This window comes from Halichoerus grypus, chromosome 4, assembly GCF_964656455.1.
Source record: "Halichoerus grypus chromosome 4, mHalGry1.hap1.1, whole genome shotgun sequence".
Classification (NCBI taxonomy): Eukaryota; Metazoa; Chordata; class Mammalia; order Carnivora; family Phocidae; genus Halichoerus; species Halichoerus grypus.
The window spans coordinates 33,264,591-33,282,250 of NC_135715.1; the positions used below are offsets into that span (position 1 = coordinate 33,264,591).

The 17,660-nt window shown below is 38.9% G+C and overlaps 1 long non-coding RNA gene across 1 annotated transcript; it reads right to left on the reverse strand.

Moving 5' to 3' along the window:
* Positions 1 to 509: 509 nt before the first annotated feature.
* LOC118523508 (uncharacterized) lies at positions 510 to 7,967 on the reverse strand. The gene is made up of 3 exons (XR_013446713.1): positions 7,690 to 7,967; positions 1,846 to 1,887; positions 510 to 797 (listed from the first exon to the last, which is right to left on the reverse strand). It is a non-coding gene; the product is annotated as an uncharacterized LOC118523508 (long non-coding RNA).
* Between the last annotated feature and the right edge of the window lie 9,693 nt (positions 7,968 to 17,660).

The window sequence follows — 17,660 nt, forward strand, 5'->3', positions numbered from 1 at the left end:
TAACAATTTTGCCAGACCGAGCTGTGCCGAAGAGTGCTGAGCACTCCCTAGGTTCAGACCGAAACCACCTTAATCACTCACCTTTCATCTTGCCAGATTTCCAGAGCGTAACCAGCCAAACGGTTCTTAGATTTTTCAAGCTTAATCTTTCCCACAAAACCTGAGTATTTCGCACTAAAAAAGGAAAGCACGAGATTTCTGCTGGGGCTCAGTTAGCCCAGAGGCGTTTCCCAGCTCTCTGTCCTGGCCTCCTCATTAAAGTAGTGATCTGAATCTGAGTGCCCACCCGCTGTAAACCCAGATCCTAGTCCCTTCCAACTAGACCCCCGTGCTTTCTCCGCACTGCTGTTTAGCACGTATGGCCCGTAAGTCCAATCCTCCATGAGGCCCTCATAAAACTTCCCTTACTGCACATGCAATTATTAAGCATGCCATTTATATTTCCAGGTGCACACATTTCTCATGCAAATCTCTTTGACCTGAAGTAACCGAACGCACCTTAGAAACATGAGTCTCCCGCTTACTCAACAGATCCTCAGTAAATGTCATCAACCACATCTCCTTCTCCCCGACTTCAAATCACCATGGATTGCTTACACACATCTGAAACCAAGGCTAACTTCTCAGGGCCCATCATGGATGAATTGAGCCATGGCTAGGCAACAGGTTTCGCTTTTGTCTCTGTGACTCATACAAGTAAAGAAGACGACCAAAATCCAAGCGTTTCACTCCTGTGACATCATGAAGACTATTTGCCTGCTTCATGGTTCTGACCTAGGCTGTCCTGATCACATAAGCTGCAAAAAAAAAAAGGGGGGGGGGGGATCTGAAACAGTTATTGATAGATAGACAGATAAATAGATAGATATAGATAGATAGATATTTCAAAACTAAGCCAGACGTTCTAAAGCACAACTCTAAAATCAAACTCCCAGTTGATTCGTGAAAGTTTGGGGGAGGGAGAGGAGAAAGCAGAGATTCAACTACTCTGGAGTTGGTGAGTATCTCCAGGTGTGGCCTGGGGACCCGCAGGGGAAGCTGAGTGTCCCAGAGAGATTACAGCTACGACCCTTGGCCTTCTATTCCCAGCTAGAGGACGATGAGTCCATTAGAGCACGCAAGGAAATGTGAGGGCACTTTTCTCGTGCTAATTCGGAGGTAGAGAAGCCACCAGTGAAAGGTCCATGGGTACTTCCTCTATGAATTACCTCAGCTCCAGGAAACAATAAGTGACTATGCTTGAAAGGCTCCCCTGGTCCCTGGAATCAAAGAGAACACTCTGCCATTGGCTAATGACTTATTTATTCATTCAACAAATATTTATTCACAGTATACTAAGTTCTTGGGTACATGCATCATTACACTGGAAACACACGATAGCAGGAAACCCTGGCTAAATAAATGCCAGTTTCCTTCTTTCTCCTCTCAGGGTAAATACATTCTAATTGAAAACAAGAAACTGACAAGTGATCCTTTGAGGACTGCCTTTAACTCAGTTCAAGCTATAACATGAAGGGTGATGGGAGGCTCCAAAGTGTTGATTCCTTGTTCAAATTACCTCATTTCCAAGTGGATACTGATAACCAGAGTTAAGGCAGGATAGCCTTCCATACGTGAGAAGTAAAGCTCCTTGTACTATCTGAAGTCCCTTACAGGATTTCTTGACACAGAATATCATTAAATTAAAAAAAAAAACAAAAAACAAATCATGACACATTTTTTTTTTCTCCTCAGCCTTCAGGTGTCATTTGGCACATATAAATTGTTTTTTCTTAATAATGTAAAGAGTGACATGATGGATTTGATAAGTAGCATTTTATTATAAAATCAACAGGTAATAATTACCTAGGTGACTCATGATGAGGTGTAGAGTTCTTCTTAGCCTATCTGAAAAGGAAGAAAAGTTCATTAAAGTTCAGGTGTACAGAACACAAATCTGAAAGCCTAGGTTTTTAAAAATTGCTCAATTTCATGAAGCATATGTTCCCTTAAAATCTGATTTTCATCGGGACTTTGTGAATGCACAACTTAAATTAGTCATGTGAAGGGGAGCAGATTAGTTACAAGATGGGAACCCTGCCATTCTCCTCTGTTTACCACAGACCAACAGGGGTTGAGTTACAAGTGTTTATTATTTCTGAAGATGTACTGTTACACAAACATGAACGTGAAATTCTCAAAGTGGACACTGCCGAAGAACAATGACCCTCAGAAGGGTCACTAAGAAGTAAGCCCTACGTCAGTCTTACAGAGTCTTGTCCTTCCCCACAGCTGCCTCTCACATAAGATGTCACTTCCTTAGCGCAAACAAAGTGGGAGGATCTAAAGGCTGATAGGAATAAAGAAGGGTCATTAGGTAAACACATGCTAGCAGAAGTCCTTTCTGAGATGGATTGAGTATCTTTAATTCTGTATTCTGGCCTCCAGTGATTTATGGCTCTTATTTTCTTTTCTCTCTTTCCTTGTAAGGCTTGCCAAAGTAGACTTTAACTCTGCCTTCAAGCAGGCAAGCACAGAGTTCTATCTTCCTTGATGAATCGGACTCCTGCCAAGTGAAAGCTCTAATGACAAAATTATGCTCCAAGGAAGGGACAAGGTGATAGTCTAAAAGACTGAAAGAAATACCGCTGAGTGTTCCTTCGACTGTTAAGAGTTTAGAAAAGTAAGAGCTAGGCCGTGTTCCTCCCTCCACACCCCATTTCAGTCCCCTGCCCTATCCCAACTCAAGCCAGCTACAGTAAAACAAAACAAAACAAAACAAAACCCTGCATATATGTTAAGACTGTTTTGATTCATATGGGGGAGGGCATTAGGAGCTCTGCCCCATCACCCTTTGGTTCTGTTTCACTCTAAATGACAAGGAGCTGCCTTGGCTGCATTCTCGAATCCTTCACCTTCTTCAGCCATAAACCGTCTAGCCTTAGGCCAAATGGTGAAGTAAGGAAAATGTGCTTCTGTCACCCTGTAGGGGTCATTTGTGAGCTCTTCTCCATCCCACCCACCCCCAGCCTTCCAGAGCTCCATGCCACTCAGGCTCCCCCCTCTTAGGATGCAGATAAGATAAACAAGTGCATTAGAAACTGCAAGAGACCTTCTTTCTCTCATTTGTCTCATGCCTAGAATTACAAGTGGAAACTTCCGAATTTCCCTCTTCCCCCCCGCCCCAGACCTTTACCCTGAGCTGTAGAGCTACATATGAAACAGTTTATTGGACATTTTCATAGGAATATCCAACAAACACCTTCCCTTATAAATGTATTTTTCTGTATTGATTAGTGGAGCATTTTTCCTTCCCATGACCCAAATCAAGAGCCATAAAGTTGCACTACACCCTATTTTTTCCTTTACCAACAAATAATTTTCAATTTATGTCTCTCCTACCTTTTAGTCAATTCATTACCAAGTATTTATGGAGTGCCTACCCCGTGCCAAGGATTGTTCTAAGCTCTTGGGATCTATCAGCAAACAAAATGGGAAAAGCTTCCTGCTCTGCTGGAGTTTACGTTTGAGTCTGGGGAAACCAGGCCACTAGTAAGAATTGTGATAATGATGATGACAATGAAGATTGTCATAATGATGAAGATGATGATAAATACATAAACTTAAACAGTGTCTTAGAAGATGAGAAGTGCCACGGAAAAAGTCTTTTAGGTAGAACAGAGCTAAGAGGATTGGAAGTGCCTGTGCAGATGAGCGGTGGGCAGTGGGGGATAAAATGGTTCAAGAGAGCAAGTCAGCCTCATGGACATGATTCAAGCATGAGAGCATAATGGTATCTGGAGGAAGAGTGTTCCTAGTAGAGGGACTAGCCAGAGCACAGGTTCTACCATGGGAATGTTCCTGATACTTTCGGGGAACAGCAAGGAGGCCAGCATGGCTAGAGCAAGCGAGCAGTGGGAAGGTGTGCAAGAGGGGACCCCAGGCGGCTGAGGGCCGGATGGTGGCCGGTCTTTACCAGTGTAAGAACTTGGGGTTTCACCCTAAGACCGATGGCAGGATACTGTAGGGTTTTATTTGTTTACTTATAATTATTCTGGCTATTGCATTGAAAACTGACTAGGAGGGACCAAGAATAGAAGCAAAATGACCAATTAGGAGGTTATCAGAATAATCTATGGTGATGGGTATTAAAGAGGGCACGTACTGCATGGAGCACTGGGTGTTATATGCAAACAATGAATCATGGAACACTACATCAAAAACCAATGATGTAATGTATGGTGATTAACATAACATAATAAAAAAATTAAAAAATAAAAATAAAATTTAAATTTAAATTTAAAAAATTTAAAAAAAAAAGAGTAATCTAATCCAAGTGAGAGATAATGATATTTTGAATCAAAGTGTTTTTAATAGAGGTTATAAGCAGTGACCAGATTCTACATAAATTTTGAAGGAAGGTCCAATAAGCTTTCTTTTTGCTTTGGGTCTTGTTCTTCTTTTTCTTTGAGCTTTGAAATAATTTTAGATTTACAGAAATGCCCCTAAAATATAGAGTTCCCAATTATTATTCACTCAGCTTCCCCAAATGTTTACAATTTATTTAACAGCTATGTGGTATTTAAACCAGGAAATTAACATTATACAATAATAATATAATACCATTAACTGAAGCACAAACTTTATTCAACTTTCTCCAGTTTTCTCCCAATGTCCTTTTTCTGTCCCAGGATCTATTCCAGCATCCCACATTGCATTTACTCAAATAAGTAAGGATCAATATTAGCATATACTTAAGAATTTATGGAACAAAGATAGGGATTCAAGTCTTTGTGATCCAAATGAGTGCTTTTTCCACTGTACCATACTGAAAAATAAGGTAGACAATCTACCATGAGTAGAAGAGAGGTAGGTCAGCTTTTTCCACGCAGGTCAACTTTGCGTGGAAAAAATCCCAAGCCTCTGTGCTGTTGCCACCTGGAGGGTCTCCTTGATTGTTCTAGTATTATACTACTCTGAATTTCCATTTTGGCACTCTAATTTAAAATAAAACTTCAACCGGTTCATTAAAACCAGGTATTCATGCTATAGATATATAGATATCTTTTGTCCTTGTCCTGCGACTTTTGTCCTTAGGTCAGTGTTACAAACTTGCTTGCTTTCAATGTTTTTTCTTTAACCAACATTGCACTTTTAACTCCCTTGTGTGAGGGGTTAAGAAGAAAAACAGAAGCGATCAATGATACCAACATTCAGAGTTCCCTATATAGGGAGCAGTAGAACTAGAACCCAATGAATGAGAACCTTTAAGTAATTAGTTTGGTTGGGTTTGGTTTGGGTTCCCATGCCCCACTTTACAGAGAAAAGAGATCACTAGAAAACAAGTGCATAGCGGAGACTTAAAACTCTGGATCAAAAAGGCAGTATCTGGAGTAAATCGCAGCCTCTATGCATTTGGGGTTCAATTAGCTATACCTTCTATATCTACATTTAGTTGGCTGCACAAAGAGATTCTTATCTTTAATCATGACCTGGGGGCACTGCAAGATAATCATTAAATGTATTCACTAAACTGTACTTACTAGGGCAGAAAATTAGAAAAACATACCTCCGAAAGATTTTTAAACAAAGGTTGAAATTTAAAAATGGTTTTCTAGTTGATCTCCAGTTAATTAAAAAAATTTTACTCTGTCACACCACTGCAGTTTGTAATGGAATAGAACATAAAATGAAATCCGTTTGTCACTATAGGATTCATTTTAGCAAACATTCATTCAGTGCCAGGTATTTTGTTACCTACCAGCAGTGTATGGAAATCAGTATGAAATAGCCCTACCGTTTAGATCAGGGTTAGCAAAATACAGCCCACGGTCTAAGCCTGTGTTTGCATAGGCCAGGAGCTAAGAATAGTTGTCAGATTTTTTAATGGTTGGGGGGAAAAAACATCAAAAGAAGAAAAATATTTGTGACATGTAAAAATGACATGAAATTCAAATTTCTGTTTGTAAACAAGGTTTTCTAGAAATGCAGCCACACTCATTGCCTTTATATTTTACCTGTGGATGCTTTCACACTAAGATGGCTGAAGAGCCAGTGTGGCCTGCAAAGTCTTCTACAGAAAAAGGTTACCAGCCCCTGCTTGAGAAGCTCACCATCTATAGTGGGATAGAGGTACACACAGACACTTAGTTTTCAGAACATGATTAATGCCGTAACAGAGATATGGTAACAGTGGGAAATTCCTTCTACCTGTAGAAGTCTGAATTTAATGAGTACATGTAATGAGAATGAAGGCTATGAAGGTGACAAAAGGGCAAGGACATGGAGAATGGGAGCAGAGCATAGGGACAGAGAATAACAAACCCATATTGTGTCTAGGAGAAGTTGTGTAAGAAGCATAGAAAGAAGTGGGAGAAGAGATTAAGAAAGTACCTGAGATCAGATTAGGATTTCCAATCCACTAAAGATTAAGTGTCTCCTGTAGATGGTCATTAAAGATTGTAAAAGCAGAAGTACTTGGTCAGATCTGTGTTTTAGACAGATAACTCTAGCAGAAGGGTGGGGGCAGAAGAGGGACTGGAAGAAGGAGAGTAGAGGCAGAGAAACCAGATAAGGGGTATTGCAACAGCCCAGGTGAGAGATGATGATCTGACTCAAGACGATCTAGCATCAGAGGGCAGGGTGGAGTCCAGAGGTGCAAAAGCATTTTCAGACCAACTGAATTGGAGACTGACTGGTTTTGAAAAAAGAGAGGAAAGTGTCAAGAGGACATGATACTTGACTGAATTTCTTGAGCTGAGAAAAATCAATGTCATGAAGCAAGATGGGAAACCAAGAGGAAAAGTAGCTCTGATAGAAATGATTGGAGATTTCCCACATCCCCTTTCAGTGAGAATAAGATAACAGGCTCTATTTTGGGTACGTCAGGCTTGAGGTGCCTGTGGACATCTGGGTCGAGTGGTCCAGGACAGCACTTTGGAATATAGCTGAGAGACCTAGATGACCTTTGAAGGTCAGCAGCATAGAGGCACTGGATGAATCCACGGAGTGGATAAGAGTATTCCAGTTAATTTTATTTTAGAATACCATAACCCAGATGCCTTTTTCCTTGTTAAACCATAAAATAATCCTGTTTAATTGAATAGGCACTGTGTATCTTCACAGCCTGGGTTCACTACACCATTGGAAAGATTAAGCAACCACCCTGCTGCTACAGCCTATTCAAAGCCATAAATATATTAGGTAAAAACAAAAAACAAAAACAAAAACAAAGAAAGAAGGATATTAAGTATATTCAAAAACATCTTTAAATGATTTAATGTCTTCTGCTATAATACTACAATAAAGCAAAATTGTAGTTATCTTAATATTCAAACAATAACACCAACATCAAATATCAAACTGAGTTAAATGAGCATATATGTAGGACATGAAACCTCGAATTTGCTTTAACTATGATGTTAAACATTCAGCAGACAGGGGTGCCTGGATGGTTCAGTCAGTTAAGCGTCTGCCTTAGGCTCAGGTCATGATCCCAGGGTCCTGGGATTGAGCCCGAAGTCGGGCACCCTGTTCAGTGGGGAGCCTGCTTCTCCCTCTCTCCCCTGCTTGTGCTCTATCTCTCGATTTCTCTCTCTCAAATAAATAAATAAAATATTTTTTAAAATAAGAAAAAAACATTCAGCAGACAGAAACCAATAAAAAAAAAAAAAACTTAATTGTATTGCAACTCCATGCACAGAGACTTACGTATCGTACTGTTATTGGAAAGGGCATCGGAACTCCACTTGCCCAGGGCCGAGTTGGTTGAGTGTGGGGCATCCACAAAGTGAAACCACAAGGCAGAAGACTGGTAGGATTTGGTTTCCTTCTTCCATTGTATGACTATTGGGGTATTTGGGAAACACAGCTTTATGAAACGTGAAACATACTTTGATACTACTGGATTTCCTGGTCTTTAATCCAATAGCATACCTTGTACCTTTTCAAGGGAAGGGTACTCTTGGATTCATTTTCTAAACTTATTTGACCACAAAATAATTTTATTCAAAGTATCTAATAGAACTAGCCCACCATGGAACCCATATTAGGAAATAGTCCACTAGTTATCTCCAAGAGCTATATACCTCTCGGTAGGCAATTTCATCCACTGACATCTTTCAATAACCATGTATTTGCCAATTATGAGCAAATTTATATATCTAGTCAAGTTCTTTCTCTCTTGGGTTCCAGACAAGTGTCTTATAGGCATCACCATTTCAATGTTCTGCAAGCACTGAAAAAATTTATACGTTAAAAATTTGAAATCAACATTTCTATGCTTTTCTCCACCAAACACACACACATACACACACTCACATTCCCACTCACATATAGCCTTCTCCTGAGCACTCACAATCTCAGGAAATAGTATTACCATATGGCCAGTTGCTGAAACAAGAAATCTAGAAGAAGTCTTTGAGTTATTTTCTCCATCACCACCAATACCCATTTGTAAAAGCCTGATGTGTTTTACTTCTGAAATATCTCCATGATATAGACAGAGGTTACATGGCACCGAAATACCCAAGATGTATACATTCTATTTTATGTAAATTATACTTCAATGAATATAAATATTTCAGTGTTTTGATATGGAATACTTCAAAGTACCTTTAAATAAGAGAAGATAAGTTAGTTACTGATTCTCAAATGTAAATCACTGCTGAAATAATCATTTTGATTAATGAATTGAATGAATCACCTAAAATTCTGCTGTTATGAATCAGTGATCTTCTCATGGTTCTAAGTGCCAATAAAGCTCGAACAAGTCAGATCAGTACATGCCTAATAAAAAGCAAGCACACATGTAAACTTCAACACTGTTAGGTAAGATTAGCCAGACAAATATTTCATCTCCAAGGCAGAGCTAGGGTTTGCTCAAGGACCATAACATGGTGTCCCCTTTGCTGCCTTTTCACCAGTTTAAGAAAAAAAGAACTAAGAATTACAGACAGAATTTCACCCCTACATCACATCCTATTATATATTTGGCAAAATACCCTTGTAGGTTATCTTAAGGCCATAAAGAAAACACAGGCCCTTTTTCTCACAAATTTATTTTAGTATCCACATCTTCAACCCTGAAATTGTCACACATATAGAGGAAAAAAAAAAAAACCTACACCATTTCCAAAAGAACTTAGTATTTTTCCTTCACTCTGAATTCTTCCAAACAAAGCCAAATATACTCAAGAACCCAAAAGGCAAAATATAATTGTGACATTGGTTAAAAGGCTGTAACAAAAACCAAAATAAGAATGGCTTAAACAAGCTATACATTTATTTAGTTTCCTCATGTAGGAGTCCCCGTGGAAGCTTCCAGGGCAGGCATGCATGGGTACTCCAGAGTCCTGATAATCCAGGATTTTTCATCTACTGGCTTCTGTCAACTTCATCAGGCAGCTTCTCTCTCCTGGTCCAACAGCAACTGTAACTCTTACCGTCTGTGATGGTTAATTTTTTTTTTTTTTTTTAAGATTTTATTTATTTATTTGACAGACAGAGACAGCGAGAGAGGGAGCACAAGCAGGGGGAGCGGGAGAGGGAGAAGCAGGCTTCCTGCTGAGCAGGGAACCTGATGCGGGGCTCGATCCCAGGACCCTGGGATCATGACCTGAGCCGAAGGCAGACGCCTAACGACTGAGCCACCCAGGCGCCCCTGTGATGGTTAATTTTTATGTATCAATTTGACTGTGCCACCAGTTACCCAGATATTTTGGTCAAACATTATTCTGAGTGTGTCTGTGAGGGGGGATTTGAAAAAGATTAACAGTTAAATCAGTGGACTGATAAAGCAGGTTGCCCTCCCTAATGTGAGTGGCCCTCATCCAATCATCAAAGGCCTGAATAGAACAAAAAGGCTGCCCCAAGTAAGAAAGAAATTTCTCTCTCCCTGACAGTCTTTAGACTGGGCCATCGGTCTGCTCCTGCCTTCAGACTCGGACTCAGACTGGAACCTACACTCTTGGCTATCCTGGTTCTCAGGCCTTCAGACTCGAGCTGGGACTTCCCCAGCAGCCCTCCCAGGCTCCAGCTTGCCAACTGCAGAACCTGACACATCTTGGTCTCCACCATCCAATTACTTGTAATACATCTCTCTCTCTCTCTCTCTCTCTCTCTCTCTCTCTCTCTCCCTCCCCATGCACACACCACACACACACCACACACACACACACACACACACACACACACACACACATATCCTTTGGGTTCTGTTTCTCTGGAGAACCTAACTAATACAGATTTTGATACTATGAATGGTTTTTGAGGAACAGAATTTTAAGGAAGAGTTTTCTGAATTGTTTCTGGAGTTTCTGGAATGGACCCTCTAATCTAATTAAAGATGCTAATTACTCTCTTTCTAGTAGTAAAGAGAGCACTGATAGTCCATGGATTGACCTGGCAATAGAGATACACAAAATATCTTGATCGGATACTTCTAATCAACCATTATGAGAATCAAGGAGCTGGGTGACTGTGTAGATGATACTTTTGAACGTTCTGGAAAACTAACAAGTTTCATGAGATTGCCTCATTGCTCCTGATGTCACCAAAGTGGTAAAATAAAAGGATGAGCTCAGGGATTCGAATTCCCAGCTCAAGTGCTGCATAAATTGCTTGAGAGCTTCTATGTGTGCCCTAGAGAGAACTTTATCTTCTGTAGCCACAGGGTGAAGATTGCTGAAAATCAAACGCAGAATCTTATCCTGTGACGGGCTGAATGACGATGCAAGTTGAACTTGCAGCCTCACCGAGTGTATACTGTTAAAGTAAGGGTATTGGATGGGAGCCTGTAAGTTGGAATGGGATGTGTGAGTAGACCTTGATGGAGCTGGAAACACTGAGTCCCTAAATTCTGTTGAGTCTTCTTTGAGGGGATTAACCCTGTCTGAGGGGATTAACTCTATGCTGCCTGAGGAACCTGTAACGGTCTCCCCTGAGGCAGATGCTATAAATGACAATCCTGACTCTCCTCAGAACCCACCCTTACCACTCCTTTTGGTTTCTAGATTTATAACTAGACTCAAGTCACATCAGGCCCCTAGAGGTGAGGTAAACAGTGTGACCCATGAGGAGGTGTGCTATACTCCAGAAGAAATACTTGAGTTTTCTCATTTACACAGATAGAAATCTGAGGGACACCTGTGGGAATAGATGCGGAGGGTGTGGGGTAATGGTGGAGATTGAGCCACATTTATGGATACAGACTCACAATGAACATTGCAGCTCAGGGAGTTAGAAGGGTTCTGACAGTTTGGTTGGTTGACTAAAAATGGGCCAAGAAGTGGCCCACAGTGAGTGATTTAGAAATGCCAGCTCTGAGTTGGCTTAGTGTAAAGGAAGGGATTCAAAGACATGGGGAGATTGGAATGTCAGAGTGAATTTGTCATTGAACTCCTACTCTCCCACACTGAAGAGCCTGGAAAGCATACTTTTTATCACAACTGTGAAAAACAAGTCTGTGAGGGGAGCCCCAGCATCCTTGGAGAGCTCTGTGATCATACTTCTGTAGGCTAGACGTTAGTAGGGACTAAGTCACTGAATTTGGGAAACCTACATGCAATGAAAGTAATTGGATCCAAGGCTGGCAGGGCCAAATGGCAGCACTCAACCTCCAGAGGCCGGGAGGGAGGCGGGGGGTGTGAGGTGGGGGGTGGTAACCATCATGGACAGCAGAGTAAAAGTGGCAATTTGGATCGTCTGACCTGTGCCTAACTATGGCATTGGCTATTTCATCATTGCATTTCTGGAAGTGAAATGGACAGGAAGCCTACCAAATTCTTCCTTGATCTGTATAAGAAGAAAAGTTCCCAGGTCAGGTAAACAAAAGTCTGATCTGAATCATAAAAACAGAGTCATGGCCTTTCAGTTAGTTTCCAGGCTGAGCCAGCTTACAGACCCAGAACCCCTGGAAGGACTTTGGTATGCTGCCAAAAACTTATACTGTTGATTTTTTGTCCAGCCTTCCCTAAAGGGATTTACAGCCTCTTACCAAGGTAACTGTGTTTTATGGGGGGTACTGGATACTGGGTCTGAATTCACATAATTCTGAGGCCCAAAACATCACGGGGGCCTACCATCACAGAAGGGGTTTATGGAGATCAGAAAATCAAAGGAGTTTTAGCTCAGGCTTATCTCATAGTGGGCCCAGTGAGTCTCTGAACCCATCCTGTGGTTATTTCACCAGTTCCAGAATGCATAATTTTAATAGATATACTTAATAACTTGCAGAATCCCCACATCGGTTCCCTGATCTGTGGAGTGAGGGTATTTAGGGTGGAAAAGGCCAAGTGGAGGCCAATACCACTGTCTCTAAGAAATAGTCCCCAGGAAAATAGTAAGCCTAAAGCAATATTGCATCCCTGGAGAGACTGTAGAGGTTGACAACACCATCAAGAACTTGAAAGATGCACAAGTAGTGGTTTCTATCCTATACCCATTCAACTTGCCTATGTGGCCTGTGCAGGAGACAGAAGGATATTGGAAAATGATAGTGGATGATCATGAGCTTAACCAGGTAGCCAATTGTAGCTACCGTACCAGGTATGGTTTCACTGGTTCAGTAAGTTAGCATGTTCTCCGGTACCTGGGATGTGCTAGTGCTCTGACAATACCTGGTAGTAAAGACCACCAGAAGCAGTTTACATTCAGTTTACATTCACTGTGGGCCACTTCTTCACTGTCCTACCTCCAGGGTATATCAACTCTCCAGGTTTATGTCATAATTTAGCTCTTGGTGAGTGGCTTTTTTCTGGTTTATAGACAGTGATCTTCTTGCTGGGTCCTCACATGGTGGGAGAGAAAGCTAGTGAGTACTATGGTTTCTTCTTATAAGGGCACTAATCTCATTCATGAGGGCTCCACCCTCATGACCTAATTACCTCCCAAAGACCCCACCTGCAGATATCATCACATTGGGATTAGGGTTTCAACATATGAATTTGGGGGGGAACACAAACATTCAATCCATTGCACTGTTTTAAATAGTATCCTTTTCATTTCAATTTCTGATCGCTTGTTGCTATTTGATCATTGCATTTCTGGAAGTGAAATGCATAGGAAACCTACCAAATTATATATAGAAATAAAACTGATATTTATGTGTCAACCTGGTATCTTTTAACCTTGCTAAACTCACTCAGTTCCAGTAGTTTATTCACGGATTCATTGGATCTTCTACATAGACAATCATACCATCTGTGAATAAAAACAGTATTACCTCTTCCTTTCTAATCAGAACACCTTTTATTTTATTTTTTTTCTTAATTTGATTGCACTGCTGAGAATCTCCAATACAATTTTGGTTAGAAGACGTAAGAGCAGACATCTTTATGCCTTGTTTCCAATCTTAGGAGGAAAGCATTCCATCTTTCACCATTAACTATGTTAATGGGCACCTGGGTGGCTCAGTTGCGGTCTGCCTTCAGCTCAGGTCATGATCCCAGGGTCCTGGGATCGAACCCCCCCCCCCATTGGGCTCCCTGCTCAGTGGGGACCCTGCTTCTCCCTCTCCCTTTGCCCCCCAACTCATTCTCTCTCTTTCTCTTTCTCTCTCAAATAAATAAATAAAATCTTTTAAAAAATAAAATAAATAAATAAATATGATGTTAGTTGTAGGGTTTTTGTAGATGTTCTTTATTAGGTTGAGAAAGTTCTCTTTTATTTTTAATTTCTTGAGAGTTTGTCATGAATGGGTGTTGGTTTTGTCAAATGCTTTTTCTTCATGTATTTTGACAATCATATGCCCTTTCTTTTTAGTTTATTAATATGGTAAATTACATTGATTGATTTTTGAATGTTAAAGTCAACCTTGCATTCCTGGAATAAGCTTCACTTGGTTATGATGTATTATATCTTTTATACACTGTTAGATTTGATTTGCTAAAAGTTCGTTTAGAATTTTTGCATCTATTTTCATGAGAGATTGTGATCTGTAGATTTTTTACTACAAGATGTGTGTTTTTTAGAATCAGAGCAACCTGGCTTTATAAAATGAATTAGAAAATATTCACTCTTCTGCAATTCTCTGAAAAATTTGTGTTGAATTGGTATTCTTTCTTAAATATTTAGTGGAATACACCAATAAATCTATCTGGACTCCCTTCTTTGCAGGGAGGTTTTAACTACAAATTCAATTTTTAAAATTAATATAAAGTTATTCATTTTAACTATTTCTTCTTACGTGAGTTTTGTTTGCATCTTTCAAAGAATTAGTATATTTAAATTGTCAAATTTATTGGCATAAAATGATTATATTTCTACTAATATCTGTAAAGTTTATGCTGCTGTTACCTTTCTCATTCTTGATATTGGTAATGTATGCCATCTCTGATCAGCATAGCCAGCGATTTATCAATTTTTTTAGTCTCAAAAAAATAACTTTGGGTTTAATTGATTTTCTCTGTTGTTTTTCTGTTTTCTAGATCATTTATTTCCTCTCTGATCTTTAGTATTTCCTCTCTTCTCCTTACTTTAGGTATAATTTGCTCTTGTTTGTCTAGGTTCTTAAGGCGGAAGCTGAGGTCACTGATTTAAAACCGATTTTCCTATCTCAAATAGGCATTTAGTGCTATAATTTCCCCCTAAATAGCGCTTTAATGTCATCCCATGAATTTTGATATGCTGGGTTTGCATTTTCAATCAGCTCAAAACACCTTCCAATTTCCTTTTTGATTTCTTCTTTGACCCATATTTTCAAGCATGTTATTTAGTTTCTAAATATTTGCTTTCCGGAGAGCTTTCTATTGTTGCTGGTAGATATTGTGAGTTATACCTTGTTTGATATTTTTTTTTTCCTGTAAATATTCACAATCTTTTTTTCTGAGACACAGTTTGCTCTATCAGATTTTCTTATAAGATTTGTTATGTAGGCTTAAAGCATGCTCAGGCTAGGGCTAATTATTCCCCAATATGATGAGAGGTCTTTCTGTGTACTCTACCTAATCTTCCATGAATCATGAGGGTTTTTCCAGTCTGGCTGGTGGGTATAAGCACTATTCTCAGTCCCACTGATGCTCAATACACTGTCACCTCTAATTCTTTCAGGTGGCTCTTTCCCCAGCTTCAAGGCATTTTCTGGTTAGTACTTAGTTGTATACTTAAGTTTGATTTAATGAACTTGTAATAATCTTTGTGTCCATCAAGTTGATAATATATTACCTTCAAACACATATGGAATATTTCCAAAAACTGACCATGGAATTTGACCATAAAGTAAATCTCATTGAATTTCAAAGAACTAGTAAAACAAAAGAAAATTTAAAAATATTTAAGAATTTAGAACCAATTTTTAAAAATAAGGCATGTAATCCCTATCAAAATGTCAACAACATTTTTCACAGAACTAGAACAAATAATACTAAAATTTGTATGGAACCACAAAAGACCCTGAATAGCTAATACAACCTTGGGAAAGAAGAACAAAGCTGGAGGCATCACAATCTCAGATTTCAAGATATGCTAAAAACTGTAGTCATCAAGACAGTATGGTACTGGCACAAAACAGACACATAGATCAATAGAACAGAATAGAGAGCCCAGAGATAAACCCATGCTTATATAGTCAAATAATCTATAACAAAGGAGGCAAGAATATACAAAGTGGAAAAGACAGTCTCTTCAAATGGTGTTGGGAAAGCTGGACAGCTACATGCAAAAGAATGGAACTGGACCCCTTCCTCACAACGTACACAAAAATAAACTCAAAGTGGATTAAAGATCTAAATGTGACACCTGAAACCATAAAACTCCTAGAAGAAAACATAGGCAGGAATTTCTTTGATATCAACCACAGAAACATTTTTCTAGATATGTCTCTTCAAGCAAGAGAAACAAAAGCCAAATTAAACTACTGGGACTACACCAAAATAGAGAGCTTTTGCACAGTGAAAGAAACCATCAACAAAACAGGAAGGTAACCTACTGAATAGGAAAAGATATTTGCAAATGAAATATCCAATAGGGGTTACCATCCAAAATATATAAAGAACTTATACAATCAACATAAAAAAAAACCCCACAAATAATCCAATTAAAAATGGGCAGAAGACATGAACAGACATTTTTCCAAAGAAGTCATACAGATAGATGGCCAACAGACACATGCAAAGATGCTCAACATCACTTACCATCAGGGAAATGCAAATCAAAACCACAATGAAATATCACCTCACACCTGTCAGAATAACTAAAATCCCAAATATGATGGGAATTAGAAAACATTTAGAACTGAATGATTAAAAAATACTATCTATGAAAACTCATTAATGCAGCTAAAATACTACTGTAACCTTAAATGCTTATATTAGAAAACACGAGTTAAAAATTAAAGGGCTAAATATACAACAAATAGCAATAAAATAGCAATAAAAATAAACAATAAAAATACCAATAGCAATAAAATAAAATAAAATAAAAATAGCAATAAAATAAACCCAAAGAAAGCAAAATTTAGGAAATAAAAAAATTAATGTTAATAATAAATAATAAATCAAATAATAGGTTCAAAATAATTTAAAAGTTAACAGAAAGCATCAACAAATCCAAAATTAATTCTTTGAACAAAATAAAATTAACAAACTCAGATTAAGTTTGAAAAACGAGAGAAGTGTAAAGAAGCAATATGAGAAATGGAGGAGGAATATTATTAAAGATGAAGCCGAACATTTTTAAATGGAATATGGGGCAGTATTATGATCATTTTAATTCCAAAGGATCCCAAAAGCAATTGGGGAGCAAAGGAGTTTGAGATACTACTTCTGCCTTCAAATGCCCTGTCACAAGACGACATAGCTTATGTTCAGAGCTTATATAAGCAGAGAACCAAAGACCAGATCATCAGATTTCCCTGCAAACAAACTTAAGCAGAATTCCTATAGGTCACAGCAGTGGTCAGTGGGCACCCTCCCACAGCTTGTACTTTGTTCTCAAGAACAAACTCAACTTTCTCCTATTTTATCGATGGCATAACTGACAAAAAGAAAACCAAGGGGAAAACGTGCCCTTCTCTTCAGAGTTACCAGATTGTGCCCGGTGGCAACATTATAATGATGGCCATTATTCTATTTACAGTCATACAAGATAGAAATGGAGTTGGAGGTTGGTAATGAATGGGAATTATTTTGTTCACTATGGCCATTTTTTTCCTTTTTTTTTTTTTCCTGGTTTGACAACCATACTTTTGAGCCAAAATGAATTTATAATTAACGTGATTCTATTCTAATGGAAATAGTGAACATTACAGCTTGGCTTACATCTACTCTTGGCTGGAAAAATAGGTCACTATTTAAACTGTATTTCCTTCCAAACAAAGTATTGTGAGGCTGCTTGGTTAACTTTTTATTAGGTTAAAAACACATTATTCATTTTTTTAAAAAAAATACATGATTAAGTCTTTTGTAAAAACTCTAAGAAGCTTTAAATATTGAAAACTGAAGAAGAATAAAAGTGGGTTTACACAGAGCCTTTCACTTACTGAACTTATTTTACAGTTTATACACATTCGTTTTGGCAAACATTTAACCTTCCTTTCAGATGAAATGCTGCCACCTATAACCATGGAGGCTTCATGGGCAGGACAGTTTCTGGGGTGTTTGATATAAACAAGACCACATGTAGATGGGTTCATAGATTAAGGTGAGCACAGCATAGAAGCAGGTAGGGAAAGGGGGCCACAGCCT